Genomic DNA, 17509 nt, shown 5'->3' with positions numbered 1-17509 from the left:
ACCTTCTGGCATCAAGGTGAGGACAGGAAGAAGGTGGAGGTGCAAATGAAACAGTGACCATGGCATTGAGTGGACCTCGGTAGCACATCAAACACACACTGACGAGACCTAAGGAGGAAGCTGGTCCAGAAGGACGTACAAATAGGATTCAAAGAAGAGCAAGTGCACAAGCAGGATGGTTGTGATATGGACCAAATGGAAGCCCTTGAGATGAAGAATCAAGTGGACTTGGCTAGGTCGCATGGGTGAGAGTGTCTGATGTTGAAAGACCCGAACACCTCTGGACCTCAGGTAATATTACTAATGTGTCCTGGTGCATTGCAAGATTGCAAATGTGTGTGTGTGTGTGTGTGTGTGTGTGTGTGTGTGTGTGTGTGTGTGTGTGTGTGTGTGTGTGTGTGTGTGTGTGTGTGTGTGTGTGTGTTCTTCTCATGTAATTTGTAATGATCAGAAATACAGGTCTAACTAATTGCTTCAGACAGAAGTGCATTTGAAATGTTAGACAGCATTCTTCACTTGTTTTAATAGGCTTTCCTGCATCTGATTCCATGTTGTGTTGAAGCATTTCAGCAATTAACTGACATTTGTGCAGTTTTTATTCACAAGAGCAAGAAACAAAAACATCATGGAGCAGCATCTGAAAATAACAACCACTGGTTAAATAATTCATCCTCTCAGTTGGATGTGGTTTTGACTTTAAAATATCCTCTATCTTACTTAAAAACAGTTATTTATTTGCAGAAGTCTATATCTTAAACCGGAGAGATAAAATCGGTATCGGTTTACATATGCACAGTGAGGTTTTCCATGCATTGTTTTGTTGATCATTCAGTCTAATGAGAACCTTGGGACTAACAAGGCTGCAATGTTGTTGGGTTTTTCCCCCCAAAATTGCAAATACAACCTGCCTTGGCCATAATGAAGCCCCTGTACTCATATATTAAGCGCACATCATGTGATGGGACTTGTTTAATTCAGAACCCCAGATGCTGCTTTGTTTTCTTTGATTTCTGTCTAGAAATGTCTATATGAGCTTATTTTCATTCAAGCACATGACTGACATCTACAGCTACGCTTGGAGTGGGAGTGTTTCTCTTGGCAACCACTGAATTCAGACCATGCTCCACATTAAACCCTTATGTCACTCTCTCTTTATTGCTTTCTTTTTCTAAAGCTAGCAAGTTATTGAATGTAAGACACTCACCTCTATTTGAAACATCCACTTTACATGCATATTTTGTGTAAAAAAAAACCTTATGGCTCACAAAATCAACTGTTTTTAACCTCCAAAAATAGTTGTCCATATTCAAGCAAACTTGGGCCCTAACCAAAAATAGCATTTTGCTTGGCAAGCTACTATCAGCCCTGTCCGCTACTGCCTTCAGCCATAGTGGTCATAACCCAGAAACAAATTTTCACTCTTCATGAGGCCCACCACATGGAATTACCAAACTAGACAATTTATAAACCGTGCTTTGCTCTCCACCCAAGAATGGATACCTGGTTCAAATTAAAAGTGTTTCAAAGTTAAGGATATCTTCACATGGGCTGAAAACCTTCTCTGCCACACTTTTTTTTTTTTCTTTACACAGTCCATATTTCTGCGAATCGAAAACATAATTACCCCATCTGCTGAGAGTTTAAGAAAATGTTGCAGGCAGAGGTTATTTAAACATAATAAGTCAGGAAAAACGTCAAGGAACGATTTGATAAATCTGGAAATGGCAACAAAGGGGAGGGGATATTATTTGCTTCACAGAATGTTATCACAGGCATTACATTCAAACTGGATTCACGGACGTGTCCAATGGCCAACAAATACAAATTACTTTTGTAGGGTGTCAAGGATGCATTACACGAAAGAACGTTTTCTATATCTCAAAGCTTAAAGAATGCTGGAATTGCATTAAGACTTCTGCCTGAACAGGACGGTATGAATAACAGATTTTGTGTCTCATTGTGTGTATGTACCATACACAAATACATGAATTTCCTTAGAATTTCCAAAGAATGTCCTTTTAATTCCAAATCCCTGACTACAAAATGTCAGCAGGACATTTAAAATATCAATAAAGCGAGCAATAGAGGGAGATTGCAGTGTAAAAACAGAAGTGTTTTGAGATTTAGGAGAAAGACAGGATAAGGAGAGAGCAGAATTTGCAGTTCACTAGAGGAGAAAGATATGAGACATCTCCTTGTCTCTTTACATCAGCCTGGTTTAGCTTATGTGTGGACAGCATCCAAAAGGCAGATGGAGTTTATTCAGGGCTGTAGTTACTGAATAGTATACGCTTTTTATATAAAGTGAAAGTGTGCTTGTCCTGCTGAAAAATCCAGATTGGTTAGATCAAAACACATGTAGACCATCTTTGCCAGCTGCTAATTTGTTTTCCTTATTACTTGCCTAAACTGAATCAAAATGTTTCAGATTTACAGTAATTGATCTAGGAAATTCTTTCACATAAAGATTGTGTCACCATGCAGTTGTTGACTAAAGCAATATAATACAGCTCGATTGATTTTTGTCCTGAACCAAATTATGAGACTGTCCAATACCAGTGATCTGGTTCAAGTGTGTACATACTGTAGTAGAAATACAAGAAAGATAGGGTTATGTATCTCTAGTTTACTAATATTTTAGCATTTGTGCCTGCTGAGGTCACCCAAATCTGAAAACCTGAAGAAGGTAGTTCCAAATAAAATGTCACGTCCAAATAATTCCACCAGCGTTGACTATTTTGCTCATTTTCAAGTTTGGTATTGAAGCCACATCTAAATAAAGGCAGTGTTTCGGCAAAATTCATTCATTCACATTTCAAACAAAACAGTAGTTAATTATGGCCTGGAGACATAAGCTTTGATGCCTCCTTTTTGCGCGCTCTCTCTCTCTCTCTCTCTCTCCTCTGTCTCTCCCATAAGAGAATTATGATTATATGTATTAACCCATTAAAACTTCCAGACATACAATACATTCCGCCTCCTCATCACAACACAACAAGGACATCCTTTTAGTTTTACCATAGTTACTGAATAATTCCTAGTAGGCATTTAACATTATAACTTAAGATGAATTATAGGTTAATAAGCAGAGAGTTTAAGGGGTTAATAACAGGAGCCAGATATGTTCTTGAGCTTTGGGCTTTTCGAGGTCTGTGTCATGGATTCTTTTGTTTAAAGGATATCCATGTCATACAACAACAAAAAGTTAGTATTAGTTATTATTGGTGATTATTGCATTTTTGTTAATTTGCAACACACTTATTTCTTTTTATTGATGAGCCAATTCTGCTTAAATTATGTTATCCAGGTTTTTATATATATATATATATATATATATATATATATATATATATATATATATATATATATATATATATATATATATATATATATATATATATATATATATATAAAGGATAAAAAGCCTCATCTATTTTTGAGCATTCATACCGCATTTATCAATGTATTTTTTAAAGTCCACTCAAATGAAGTGCATGTGTATGTACTACAGAGAGAGGGGTCATGTATTAAGCTGTTAGTAGAGTTATAAATTGCAGCATGAACATTGCTAATTCCTCTTGGCTTTCTTCCCTGACTTTGTTTTGATAAATCAATGCTACAGTTGTTGTAACACAATGTACTATTGGCAATTGTTGCATTAAGCAAACCTTTTAGTTTAGTTTCATTTGGCCTGCTGAGAAGTGAACATATACTGTAAAAAATCATGAGTGTGTATGTAGAAGTGCTGTGCTGAGACAGTACAGATACAGTACGCCCCACTAAAATTCATACTGACATTCATGTACAGCCTTATGTGGTGTCTTGCATATATAGCTTACTTACACACAGCTCCAGCCACAAATATAAACATGCAACCTTACACACAGCCTGTAATTGTTTTAACTGATGCTCTTTAAAGCTGCACCCTCACCCATGTAATAGGCTCCTGGTCTCCTGTCCACAATCATGTGTTTCCCATCAACAGCAAGTTTGTGGTTCCCGTCCTAATTTTGCTGGACTGGAAAAAGCGAGCTAATACGCTATGATCCACAGAGCAGGCTTTGATGCAGGACTTTTCACAAATAACCCCCCTCCTCAGTGCCATATGGTTTGCATTCATCTCTTAATTTATTAGCTATAAATGTCTGCTAGATATTAAACTGAGCCAACATATGTATAGCCAGACCTGGAAAACAGAAGGCCTTGGAGAGCAGTTTGTGGTGCGGTGTGATGATTATATTTCCTTTTTATTTAAAAAAAAAAAAAATTTCCGTGAATAATTTTATTCACTCAGCAAAAAATTGTAGAACCCAATAAGAATTCAGGTTGGTCAAAAAACAACATGCACCAATAAGCCAAATATGTAAATGAACCTCTAATGATAACAAAAAAACAAAAAACAAACAAAAAAAAAACAAGATGTATCCTCACTGGGTTGGCCAAAGATACAAATATAAAAAAATAAAAAAAATTGAATTGAATTCAGAATAATTGCGCAGGAAAATTGACATCTTAGGTCACCATGATACACTGAAGCATTTTATCTGTTCCATGGGGTGATCCCATTTTGTGAAGGGGCTGACTTCTGGACTGTGAACAGGAGTGAACTTTTCAGAGTAGAGTAAAGACACTAGGCACCAGTGTTGGACACTAGAGCTTAGGAATGTTTGCACACATGAACAGTTTGTCATGATATGGCATCCGTTTTATGGATTATTTATATCACTTCATATTCTGGATTGAAGATGATATTAAATTATATAATGTCTATTGCAATGCCCATTCATTCATTCATTCATTCATTCATCTTCAGTACCTGCTTTATCATGGTCAGGGTCGTGGTGGATCTGGATCCTATACCAGGAACCCTGGGAGCAAAGTGGAGCCACACCATGAATGGGACTCCAGTCCATTGCATTACACCATGCACAAGCACATTCATATTCTCTTTCACTTCTAGGGGTAATATAGTGTAGCCATTTCACCTATATGTATGCTTCTTGGAGGTTTGCAGAGAATTCCTATAGAGACATAACGATAAAATGCACTGAGTTTAGGATCAAACCTGGGACCCTGGAGCTGTGAGGCAGCAATGCGACATGGTGCACTACATTGCTTCGCATAGGAAGCTTATAGATTAAGAACTATTTTGTTAAAGAAGATTCAGTAGTTTATCAGCAGAATGTTGAAATGGGTTCCAAGTTTCTCTCTCTTTGCTCTGGTAGGTTTGGAAAAAGGCAACCTTGATTTAAAAAAAAAAAAAAAAACATCAAATATTTCAATGGATGCTCTGTACTTCGAAATAGTCTTTCGTCAGGTAATTATCTAGACTTATATGTAACAGATTATTTTCGATATTATTACAGATTTCTTTTAACACTATATACTTTCCATACTGGTACGGTACATCTTTGCAAAGGCACAGTGATGATGCAGATTGTCAAGGGACTAGCTTTTATTTCGATTATTTACTACAGTTTTACTGTGGGAGCCACTTTGTCTCTAGTGAATAATCTTGGTGCAACTTTCCTACAAAAACAATTATGGCTAATTTACAGCAAGATAATCAGTCAGACGAATTATACTTGTTGTTATTATGAACACTTCACCAGGATTTTTTTTTTTTTTTATAAAAATGTTTTATTTGCCAAGAGAGGCTAAACAGATGAACAGAAATTAGCTTTATCATTTGAAAATATAGTTTACTTTTATATTGAGGAAACACAGCTTTACATCGTCCATATACATACAAATATCGGCACTTTCTATAGCCAGTGTAACATTGACAAGGACAGGCAAAGGGCTGTGTGGATTTATTGAACAAATACAGTGAGATTGAGTGCTGTCATATTTCTTCTCTGATGTTAATCTGCTTGGCTTGAATTGTTCGCATACTTTATGCTATACTAAGTGGGTAGCTGACTCACCTTTTCAACATTGCATGGAGGTCAGGGACAGTACCTCTGGATTGGCAGTCCCTATTTTTAAAAAGGGGGACCAGAGAGTGTGTTCCAACTTTAGGGAGTGTGTTCCAACTCAGCCTCCCTGGGAAAGTCTATGCCAGGGTACTGGAGAGGAGGGACCGGACATTAGTCGAACCTGGCATTGTCTGATTACTATTATTGTGACCTTTCTCCAGAGACTGTTAAACACCAGCCTGTCCTTATCTACCTTAAGGTTGTAAGCATATAGCTTATAGCCATAGCAGCATGCCCCAGTACCATGGATGTTCTCTCTCTGGGGTCCCATAAGCTTTATCTGCCACACTTTCTAAAGGGGGCAAGGTGGTTCCACCTGCTATGATGTGAATTATTCCCTTTGTACTACCATGTCTTAAAAAGCCTTCTTATGGGCCAATGAAAGTTTACTTGAAGTATATGTCTTTGATCACTGCTTTCTTGCTAGCAATAACATCAATTAAAAGAGCTGGGAAGTGCTCTGACAATGAGGTCTGTCTGAACAGAGGTTAGAACACTAGATGGAGGATGTTGTCACCCTAGGCCATAGATGGGCCATATGCCTAGACCTTATTGTGACCTGCCACGTTACAACTTGCCTTTCCTCTTCATTGGTCTAATGTAGAAATGTGGTGCTCCAGGAAGTCTGGGCTGGATGCCCCCAATGCACTTTCTCTGGATTCCACATGGATAACATCTCGGCGCATATCTGGAGTGTGAAGCACAGCGTTCATCTTCGAGCACCTTTCGTTAAGGTAAGTCCTGTTCCTAATGATACTGTTGGTATCCAGGTGCCACACACTGTCTTTAGCAGTTAGGTGGGATGAAATAGAAAACTAGTTATGTATGTAGCTGGGGGTCTTCAGGAACCTGGTTTGGTTTGGCAAGAAAGTTCTCATCTGTTCAGATGTGAGCATGCTAGACATCTAGCATTTTTGATATTTAGGATTATTTAAGATAATTTTTTATCTAAACTATAGTGCTTTTGAATGTCAAGCTTGTGGCAGCTTTGACAAGCAACTGTAAATCAAGGTTATAGTATTAGTATTTTATATTAGAATATGTTTAACAGCACTGTGACAAGAGATGGAGTTAAATCTAGTTATAGATACAGAATTTGTGCAAGCCACGTACTTGTGTCAACCTGATGGCATCCACCCATCCATCCATCTTCAACCGCTTACTCCTTTTCAGGGTCACGGGGGAACCTGGAGCCTGTCCCAGGAGGCATCGGGCACAAGGCGGGGTACACCCTGGACAGGGTGCCAGTCCATCGCAGGGCACAATCACACACACACTCACACACCCATTCTTACACTACGGACACTTTAGACACGCCAATCAGCCTACCATGCATGTCTTTGGACTGGGGGAGGAAACTGGAGTACCCGGAGGAACCCCCCCACAGCACGGGGAGAACATGCAAACTCCACACACACATGAATCGAACCCCCGACCCTGGAGGTGTGAGGCGAACGTGCTATAATAATAATAATAATAATAATAATAATAATAATAATAATAATAATAATAATAATAATATGTTTAATTTATGTAGTGCCTTTACAGAGCTCAAGGACGCTTGATAACCTGATGGCATATATGTATAATATGTTAATAGTAATACCTGTATAATGAACTGTAATAAGTGAATTGTTTGCTGCACCAACAACTTTAATGTTTCACGTAGAAAAGCTTGCAGTTTCCCATTCAAATATTTGCAAAACAAGGAAAAATACCAAAAGAAGTCCAGATACCATCACACATGGTGAGTGAATGTTCAATCTCTCTCTCTCTCTCTCTCTCTCTCTCTCTCGCTCTCTCATTCCTCCCAACATCTATTTGTGGAATACTGTATCTGCAAAGCAAATAAATCCGGTCAACAATAGCAGAGTAATAATAATAAAACCCAAACTGAAATGTGAGCTAATGGCCCTGGGCACCCATGTAGTAAATCACCCAGGTCATGTTTCAACTGCAACAATAAGCATTTCTTTCTAAAGTGTGGTTACACAAAAGCACTGATGCACCTGCACCTACAGCCGTGAGAAAAGAAAGCCCTCAGTTATTGTCAGGAATTGTGCAGTCTTGGATGCGACTGCAGGGCTGATATGATAATATAAAACCAGGGAGAACATACCAAAGGTTAAAGGCAAGTAGTCAGAATTGGGGAAAGTGGTAGATAGTTAGGTGATCTACAAACAGGCTGAATTAAGCAGAGACAATACCAGGATTTTAGCAAAACTGAAGTCAGAAGCAGAATACAATGCTTTGACTCATCGCTGGCACAAATCAGGAGCAACACTTCATAATGAACAGGTGAAGGCGGGGTTATGTAAAGGCAGACTTGAACAGGTGTGCTTGTATTGTGCTATGCTTGATATATCGCTTTGTTTGTATTTCCTCATTTGTACTTTCGATTTGTACAAGTCGATTTGGATTAAAACATCTGATAAACGAATAAATGCAAATGTATGCAGAAGCAGGAGACTGTGAACGAGATACATTACTTGTGATTGGACATGTGATGTGGTTTGTAGTTAATTGGTTGACTTGGGAGGGCGTAATTAGCACACCTACCTCACACCTCCAGGGTTGGGGGTGCGATTCCTGCCTCTGCCCTGTATGCGTAGAGCTTGCATGCTCTCCCTGTGCCTTGGAGGCTTCCTCCTGGCACTCCGGTTTCCTCCCCCAATCCAAAGACATGCGTTGTAGGCTGATTGGCGTTTCTAAATTGTTCATACTGTGTGAATGTGCCCCAAGTCCCCTGGGCTCCCCATGACCCTGTGTAGGATAGGCAGTACAGAAAATGGATGGATAGTTAGATGGATAGCTGTTTGGCTGGGGATCATAGTTCATTATTTCTGTGGAGACATGCAGAGATGAAAATAAATGAATTTTAAAAACATCCTTAGAAGGTAATAGCTAACATCTTCATCAAACTGATTGAGATTCAGGGCTAAATTTTAACAAGAGGTCCTGCTATTTCACATATTATTTGAATGTTCTACATTTAATCTGGTGAAAACTAATATTAAAATGCACTTATTATGCTTTTTCAAATATTACATTTACATTTGCATTTATTCATTTAGCAGACGCTTTTATCCAAAGCGACTTACAAATGAGGAAATACAGGTAAAGCGGAGAACAAGACAAGTAGTGCTACCATACAAGATTTTTTAATTGGGTTCTAGAATATTACCTTTCATGTAGTGTGTTATCGAGCTGTTTGTGAATGTAAGAACGTACACAAAGTTTAAAAAAATCAAAGCACATGACAAACTGGGTTATCGACTCCCAAAAGAAGGAAGCGATTCTGAACAGCTAAAACGAGTCGTTAGTGAGTCCAGACTTACTTCCTGTACTAACCTACGTAGGTTTGTAACATAAAGCCCCGCCTCTGGTCTTCATCGACCACTCACGAACAGACGGAGCTGAAAGTCGTTACGGTAGTGGGCGTTTACTTTTCGACACGTTGAGAGCGGTAGACCAATAACAACAGGCTGGGTCATCTAACCAATCAGAGCAGAGTATACTCTCTGAAAGAGGAGTTTAGAATGAATCGTTCAGAACGGATCATTGAACGAGTCGTTTGTGACTCTGGGGGGAAGAAAGGTAATGCTGTAATTTAAATTATGAGCACATCAAAGTGTTTTTTTTAAATGGATGCATGTAAATCTATCGTATGAGACCTTTAAAACAAAATTAAGCACGTTTCAAAACCATAATATGTGCACTTTAATATCAATACCAGTGTTTTCTGTATGTTAATCATCCCACACCCTGCAGTCCTGGTGCACCAGTAGAATGAAAGCTCTAGCATAGACTAGGTTAAACATGAATGGCCACTACATTTGTGTTTACAGACTATTAACTGCTTGATGTGGGAAGTGTTTTTATTAGTTTTTTTGGTCTGTGATAACTAGACATGGCCACCTCACTGAAATGTAAACTAGATGTACACTAAAATGTAACAGCACATATAAAGGTAAGGGATAATGGGATAACAATGAACAGGCAAATTTTATATTAGGCAGGATAAGAAGTGCTTAAGTGATTCCATATGCAAAATGTCATAGGTTAAATTGAGATTAACGGCAAGGTATATGAGAAAAAATTGAAACCTTTTACCATTAAGGTAATGCTTTGCTTTATTTTGTTATTCAGTGTAGTCAAATGCAGATTACGTCTCCAGGTGCATTGTTGTCATTCGTTGCTAAAGTGCTGTGGTTAATTACTAAACTGTTCTTGTTGCTGTTGAACCCAAGCACAAAAAGAGCATAAAGAAAAAAAAATACAAGAGATGGATTTGAGTCACTATTTTATTGTAAAGCACCACCGTATTTGGATTTTGTTAAAATGACTCTCAAGATCTAGGATCACTTTATTTATGAATCTCTCTGAATGAGAGAGATGGCGTTACTCTATCCCACAGTGCCGAGTGTGTTAAGCTGCACTGCACAACCCCCCCCACCCCACCGACACTGATTTGGATTCTTACAACCGAATACAATACAATACAAACGTGTGCCGACATTTTCAAAACAATCTTCATAGATACTCTGAGATACACATCAGTTGAACTCTATGTGGATAATCTGAAAAGTTGCTGTAACCTAGAGCGCACCACGGATGCGTGATCTAGGTTTCATGGATATCTACGATCACAAGTAGTCAAGACACACACATTCGAGAGACAGGAGAATTCCAGGTGTGAATGGAGCTTACTGAGAATGGTCATTTGCTATATTACTTAAGCAGGTCGCTAATTAGAAAGGTAGGTCGAGCTAGCTAACCTGTTAAACAACCAAACAAACAGGGCGCCCTTAACTAGCTCCGAACCGAGCTAAACCAGACGTTTACGCCCAGTGTAAATATAATTTTCAAAAATCATAGTGCGATCATAGTTTCAACATGTCCTTGCTGAATAAGTGTGCCAGTGTCATTAAGTAGATTATGTATGTTCTTAAAAAGGTACCGAACATTTAAGTAGTGTTTCTTTGCAGAAGCAAGAAAGTAACCAGACATTTTAGACCCGAAGAGAAACGTCTTGGAAATGAAGTGATGTGAAGTATAAGAAAGCAGCACAAAACCAATGCTACGTATCAAAACAGCTTAACCCTAGCACAGTTAAGTGAATACTCGGGAAATCTGAACATTCATTCCTATGTGGATTCTGCTGTTATCTCATAAATCATCTTTTCTCTGGAGTACAAGTATTTACATGTTATATACAAATGCAGTATAATAATGTAAAAATGTGAACAAGTGCTATTTTTAAATAGACTTAATATCTGACACATAAACATACTGTGGAATTTATTTCAACATGTTCTGGTGTTAATACGAGCTAGCCTAATGAGTAGGTGTCTTAGATATGTGCATGTACATTATACAACTACACAGGATTAAATGATATGCATAGTGATGCTGGCTCTACATCAGTCATGTGATGAGGGTTGATATAAACATACCCTCCAGATCTGTCTTGTCTCAATGATAAAAGAGTGGTGAAAGTGCCACATTGATTTTTAGTATCTTTGAGCTCTCTCTGTCTCTTCGGGAGAGAAGTTGTGTCTATTGACTCTCCCACCTCTTTTGCTTTCTCTCTTCCGTATGGCCGAATGGCCTTGTCAGGGAGGATTAATTGCTGGAGCCCAGTGACAAGCTGTCGCTGACAAGCTGAGCCGTGCACTCCAGCTGTAAACAGTAAGGGTGTGGACTGGTTTTGAAACAATGTGTTTATTTAAAAGGTCCACTTCCTGTATGCACTTGACAGCCCTCCCATTAATTTCCCTGGCAGCAAACACTGGGTTTAGAAAAAATTTATCATTGTTTAAAAGCGAAAACACCCAAACAAAAAAAGAGTGCTTTTTTTTTTTTTTTTTTTTTGTAAATGGCAGGCAGTTCCTGAGAGAGTTCTACGCATTTGAAAAACTGGAAATTTTAGTATTTGTACTGATGTTGCAAAATAAATCGCATCACGCTTGTTTTTTTTTTTTTCTTGTGCTAATACTGTCGCCCCCCCCCCCCCCCCCCCAATTGTTTTATGTACAATTGTAGCCAAAACCAGATAATAACTGGTTTATTATTTTTAAACAATTAAAGTGCTATGTCTTTATTTCAATTTAATATCTCATTATCCATCCATACATCTTCTATACCGCTTATCCTTTTCAGGGTCACGGGAAACCTGGAGTCTATCCCAGGGAGCATGGGGCACAAGGCGGGGTACACCCTGGACAGGGTGCCAATCCATTGCAGGTCACACTCACACACACACTCACACACCCATTCATACACTACGGACACTTTAGACACGCCAATCAGCCTACCATGCATGTGTTTGGAGAAAAAAAAAATTGTGCAGTGTTAAAACAATCATAACATCCATCCATTTTTCTGTACCGCTGATCCTACACAGGGTTGTGGGGAGCCTGGAGCCTAGTCCAGGGAATTCAGGGCACCCTGGACAGGGTGGCAACCCATTACAGGGCACAATCACACAGTCTCAATTTAGAGATGACCATACAATGCATGTCTTTGAACTGGGGGAGGAAACCGGAGTACCCAGAGGAAACCCCAGTAGCACGGGGAGAACATGCAAACCGTGCGTGCACAGGGCGGGATATGAACCTCCAATCCTGGATGTGCGAGGCAGACGTGCTAACCACTAAGATCCATGCCCCCCTCATATACGTCTAATTTACATTAATTCAAAAGGTCAAAATGGCCGCTATAACCATTGCGAGATTCCATTTATTTAAGCGATAGAAGTTAAAATAATATGTCGGAATAATGCCATAACTTGAAATAAGGAATGATTAATTCAGCATAGCGAGATATTACGTCCTATTAAAGGTATTAACGTAATACCTTGAAATAATGTTATTAATTCAAAGTAACAATATAAATCAGAATATGTAATTAGTCAAAATAACGACATACATATTTAGCACTTTTAATGTTTTCTTTTGCCTTCCTGAACTTGATACAGGGTTTCTGCAACACTGAACTGATCCTGTACGTATGTACTGCGGTTCTACAGGACGTTCAGCTGTAACTGCAAACCCTGTGTGAGATTTCCAAAGATTTTTAGGCAAAACCAAAAAAGACCCCCCTCCCAAAAAGAGCTTCATATTGGTCAGTTTCACATCAATAATACTTATACGCTAAACTTTTTTAAACCGATTACCAGCCTTAACCCCTGCAAAATGAAACGCGCTCATTCCTGAGCCTGACAACTGTGAACAAACATAAAAAGGGTATTAAAAAGCACCAGTGCAACCTATCCTTTGATGCAGGGTCCACGGTATAACAGGTAAACTGGGAGGATGGTGTTTAAGCCCCTCTTTAAGCTTGTTAATCCCTCCCTGCTACAGGCGAAACCTGCTTGGCGAGATCCCTGTCAATCTGCCGCTCGTTTGGATTTACATGCATTCGCTCTACCGCTCACAGCCTGCTGCTTCAGCAGACGAGGGCAAATGTAAACTTTTTACTCTCCAACCAATCACAGCTGCTTTTGTTGTTTTTTTGTACATGTGGTGAGAGGAGCGTATAAGGATGTAAGTGTGTGGGTGTGTGAGTGTGTGTGTTCTTATTTACAGCTAAACACAACTTGCTTATGGAAATTGACTCCTCAGTTCTGTCTAAATGCCAGGCGCTAAGGGGGAAAGGAAAGTTAGCTGCCAGTCGTATGATAAGCTGGCAGAACCCATCACCCTCCACAAGCTGATAGTCTTCTGTATTTCTGTCATGCCTTTATCATCAGCTGAGGTGAAATGAAAACCAGAACTGAGTCAAAGGGGTCCATTTAGGAGGATTAACCGATGCCAGCTTTAATTTCAGAGACCATTGGCGTGTCCAGGGAAGGTTTGCGTGGCTTTGCTGGTGCCTGGTTGGCAGCGTGATCACCCATGAGTACCGCAGGGACTCTATTGATCTCTGAGCCGCTGATTCATTTCACAAAATGCATAGCAAAACAGTGTTAGAGCAATCGTGTGGCTCCTGGTCGAGCCAGCTTAGAGCAGTACACCATCCTCTTGCTTTCTCTGTCTCACTCCTTATCTCACTCCCCCCCTTCTTTCATAAAAAGGAAGACAGGAAACACACTGCAGGAAGCAGCAGGATTTGTAAGGAGTCATTAAGGAAGGAGGTGACAGTTCAAATGAGCGGCTTTGAGGCGGTTACAATGCCATGCACAATGCCAAAAGAGAAGGTGCCCATCCTACCACACCTCTAATCCACCAAGCTACGCCGAGAATGAATTTGCCCACAATACCATCACAGTAGCATGATGGATGAAACCTCAATACGTACTCAGACAGCTGAAGATTCACTTTCCCAATCGATTCCACACAATGTTTATCCTTTGCCAATTCGGGGGCAAAATTCTGTGGCGATAGAGAGAAAGAAAAAAAAAAAAGAAAGAAAGAAAGAAAAATAAACTTTTTAGGAATGTGTAATATTTGTTAGATGCGACTTTGGATCACAACTAATATTGAAAGTCATTGAGTCTTTTAAACACTCAAGACTGAATTTGTGAAAGATGCAATAACATAAAGATAATTAAACTCTTATTTTTAATATCACTGGGTATTATTATTAGAAATAGCATTTCAAATGACATGTCACAAGGGAGCAAATATCATTTACAAATCACTAATGACTTGCAAACACTCCTCTAGCCTCCGGTGCAGTGTGCTGTCGTATGCGCAGTATGGGTGCGAGGCACTGAAATAAGAACCAGTGTGAGGTATTTCAGTGCTCCGGCTTTAAAGCTCCGAGCCTGTTTCAACCCCCCACCCCCCCTCCTTGTCTTAATTCTCAAAAACCAATCACTCAAAAGCTTCTCATTATTATGCGTCACACAGAAGAAGCTCGTTGGTCCTCTAATGGCTTTGTGCTGCTGTTTGTTCTGAATATGCAAATGAGCGCCTAAAATATGTACATATCCCGCACTGAGATGGATGAGGTTTTGGTATTAATTATTCAGGAGGCATTATCATTATTAGACTTTGCATCTTCTATTAGGGCAAATCGAAAAGAAAAAGAAAAAAAAAAATCCCTCACCTCATGCCGGACTGCCTATAATGAGTCATCAATAAAACATTTTCATAATGTCAGGAAGACACAAGTGCGCCTGCTTGATCTAATTCTACATCGACTCTCGTGGTCATTAGTTCAATATGGCAGCAACACCATTCTACTAAACATACTGAGGAGGGAAAAAAAAAAAGGCCTTGCTTTATCTGACCTGACTGCGCATGCATCAAAAAAACATTTAATAAATCTGAGAAAAGTCAGTTAAAGCCGTATGCGCTTCACATGCATGGCTTGTCTGGCATTATTGCATGTTAGATCATAATGCAAATCACAGGTCATGGATCTTCTGATATGTACAGTTGTGCCCAAAAGTTAACATACCCCTTGTAGAATCGGCAAAATCTTAATACTCTTTAACAAAATAAGAATCAATCATAAATCATAAATCAAAAAAATCAAGAAGGTATCACGATAAACTGTTGAACAGGATGATCGGTGTAAATTGTTATTATTTTGTTTAAAGAGCTTATTTTTTTCATTTAGTCCTGCCCTTCAGACGATGAATAAGATAGTTATATGTCACTCAGAAGACAAAATACTAACCGATCATCCTGTTCAAAAGTTTATCCTGATACCTTCTTGATTTTTTTGATTTATGACTGATTCTTATGTTGTTAAGAGTATTAAGATTTTGCCGATTCTACAAGGGGTATGTTAACTTTTGTTAACCCCCCCACCCCCATGGCTCTTAATGTATCCTGTTGTCTTCTTGAGGATCAGTGAATGTTTGCACCTCATGTAATAGTCGTGTACGAGTCCCTCAGTCGTCCTCAGTGTGAAAAGATGGATCTGGACATCATATAGCCGATGTTGGAAAAGGCTCAAATATGCTGGAAAAGTAAAGAATGTGCCGGACCTGGAGGATTTTTCTGAAGAACAGTGGGCGGTTTAACTGCTCAGGACGAACAAGCGACTCGTGAACAACTCTCACAAAACATAAACACAGTCGTTGATCATCCAGGTAACGACACACGGGATTAAGTAAGAATCAAGGGTTTGTAAATTTTTTAAAGGGGTAATTTTTATAAATTCAGCTCCTGTCTTGTCTTGTGTATATGTATATATGTAACCATCTGTTATGTGAAATAGTTTATTCAGGATAGTACTAAATATAAAACAACATGGGATTTTTATGATCCCTCTAATTTTACTAAAAGTATTTTTTTAGATTATATATATATATATATATATATATATATATATATATATATATATATATATATATATATATATATACACACACAAATATTTAATTTAATTATTTTGAAGACATCTTTGCTCTACAGCATTTCTTTGCATGTGCCTAAAACTTTTTCACAGTATTGTATATGTGTGTATGTGTGTATGTGTGTGTATATATATATATATATATATATAACCCCTGTATATACAGAACTTGTAATCAGACCAAGCATGATCAAATTCTCACACTATAAGATCAGAACATCTACAGCTTTGTAATATAGACTCAGTGTAACAGGAAACTGCTCAGCGGGACCCAGAAAGCAGGCAGGGTGTGCCTTTACTGCCGCTGAGACATAATGCAAATTGTAACTAGTTAAGCACAGCAAAATAATGTGATGCCGTGGTCTGATCCACATTGGTATTATAGTGTTAGCATGTGCAAATAATTACATTTTCCTCCTGATACAATTACATTATTTGTTCTGCTTGTATTATACACCAATAAAAGCAAACACGATATTAGAATTCATGACACTTTTCTCATTGCATTATCAATATGTGGAAATAATTGTCTGCTGAGAGATTAAATTACATTATTGTGTATCTTTTTCATGCCTAATAAATAATGATGGATGGCTTTTATTTTCATCACCACCTGCAACCATTTTGTCTTCTTCCCTGAGTGTTAAAAATGAAAAAAAAAAAAAATATGAAGAAAAAAAAAAAAAAAAAGAAAGAAGAAGAAGTAGATAAAGGAAGGAATAGGAGGTGGGCGTTGTCTGTGGCATAGAAATGGAATAGAAAAGGAAAAGGAAAAAAAAAAAGCACAGGGAGTTAGATTGTCAAAGATTCACAAACTCTTAGGTCTTCCTGTTTGTTCCTGTTAGGATGCACACGGGGTTGTGCTTCTAAGGAGTGACAAATTGAATTTTCATGACATCTGTATTTATTTATTAGATTAGTCACAGGCACAAATCACAGCTCTATTATTATTGCAGTTTGTTGTAGCAGGTTACAAATATGCCTTGAAGCCTCACTAGTCTTCCAAACATCCTTTATTTACCTTTTCTAAGTAACTCGCTTGGCTTTTAAATTACTTATGCGAGATAAATGTATCGACAGCACCGGGAGGTCTTCGGAGCCACACTTTGTGCCTGCGTACTGTATAAATAATAGCATCGATACTTTGCTGAGTGACAGAGAGATCTATCAGACAGTGGCCACTAGCCATCGCCCCTCACTCGCTAACCCCCTAGATT

The sequence above is a fragment of the Ictalurus punctatus genome, chromosome 11 (genome assembly GCF_001660625.3).
Source record: "Ictalurus punctatus breed USDA103 chromosome 11, Coco_2.0, whole genome shotgun sequence".
Lineage (NCBI taxonomy): Eukaryota > Metazoa > Chordata > Actinopteri > Siluriformes > Ictaluridae > Ictalurus > Ictalurus punctatus.
Note: the sequence above shows the minus strand (reverse complement) of the source record.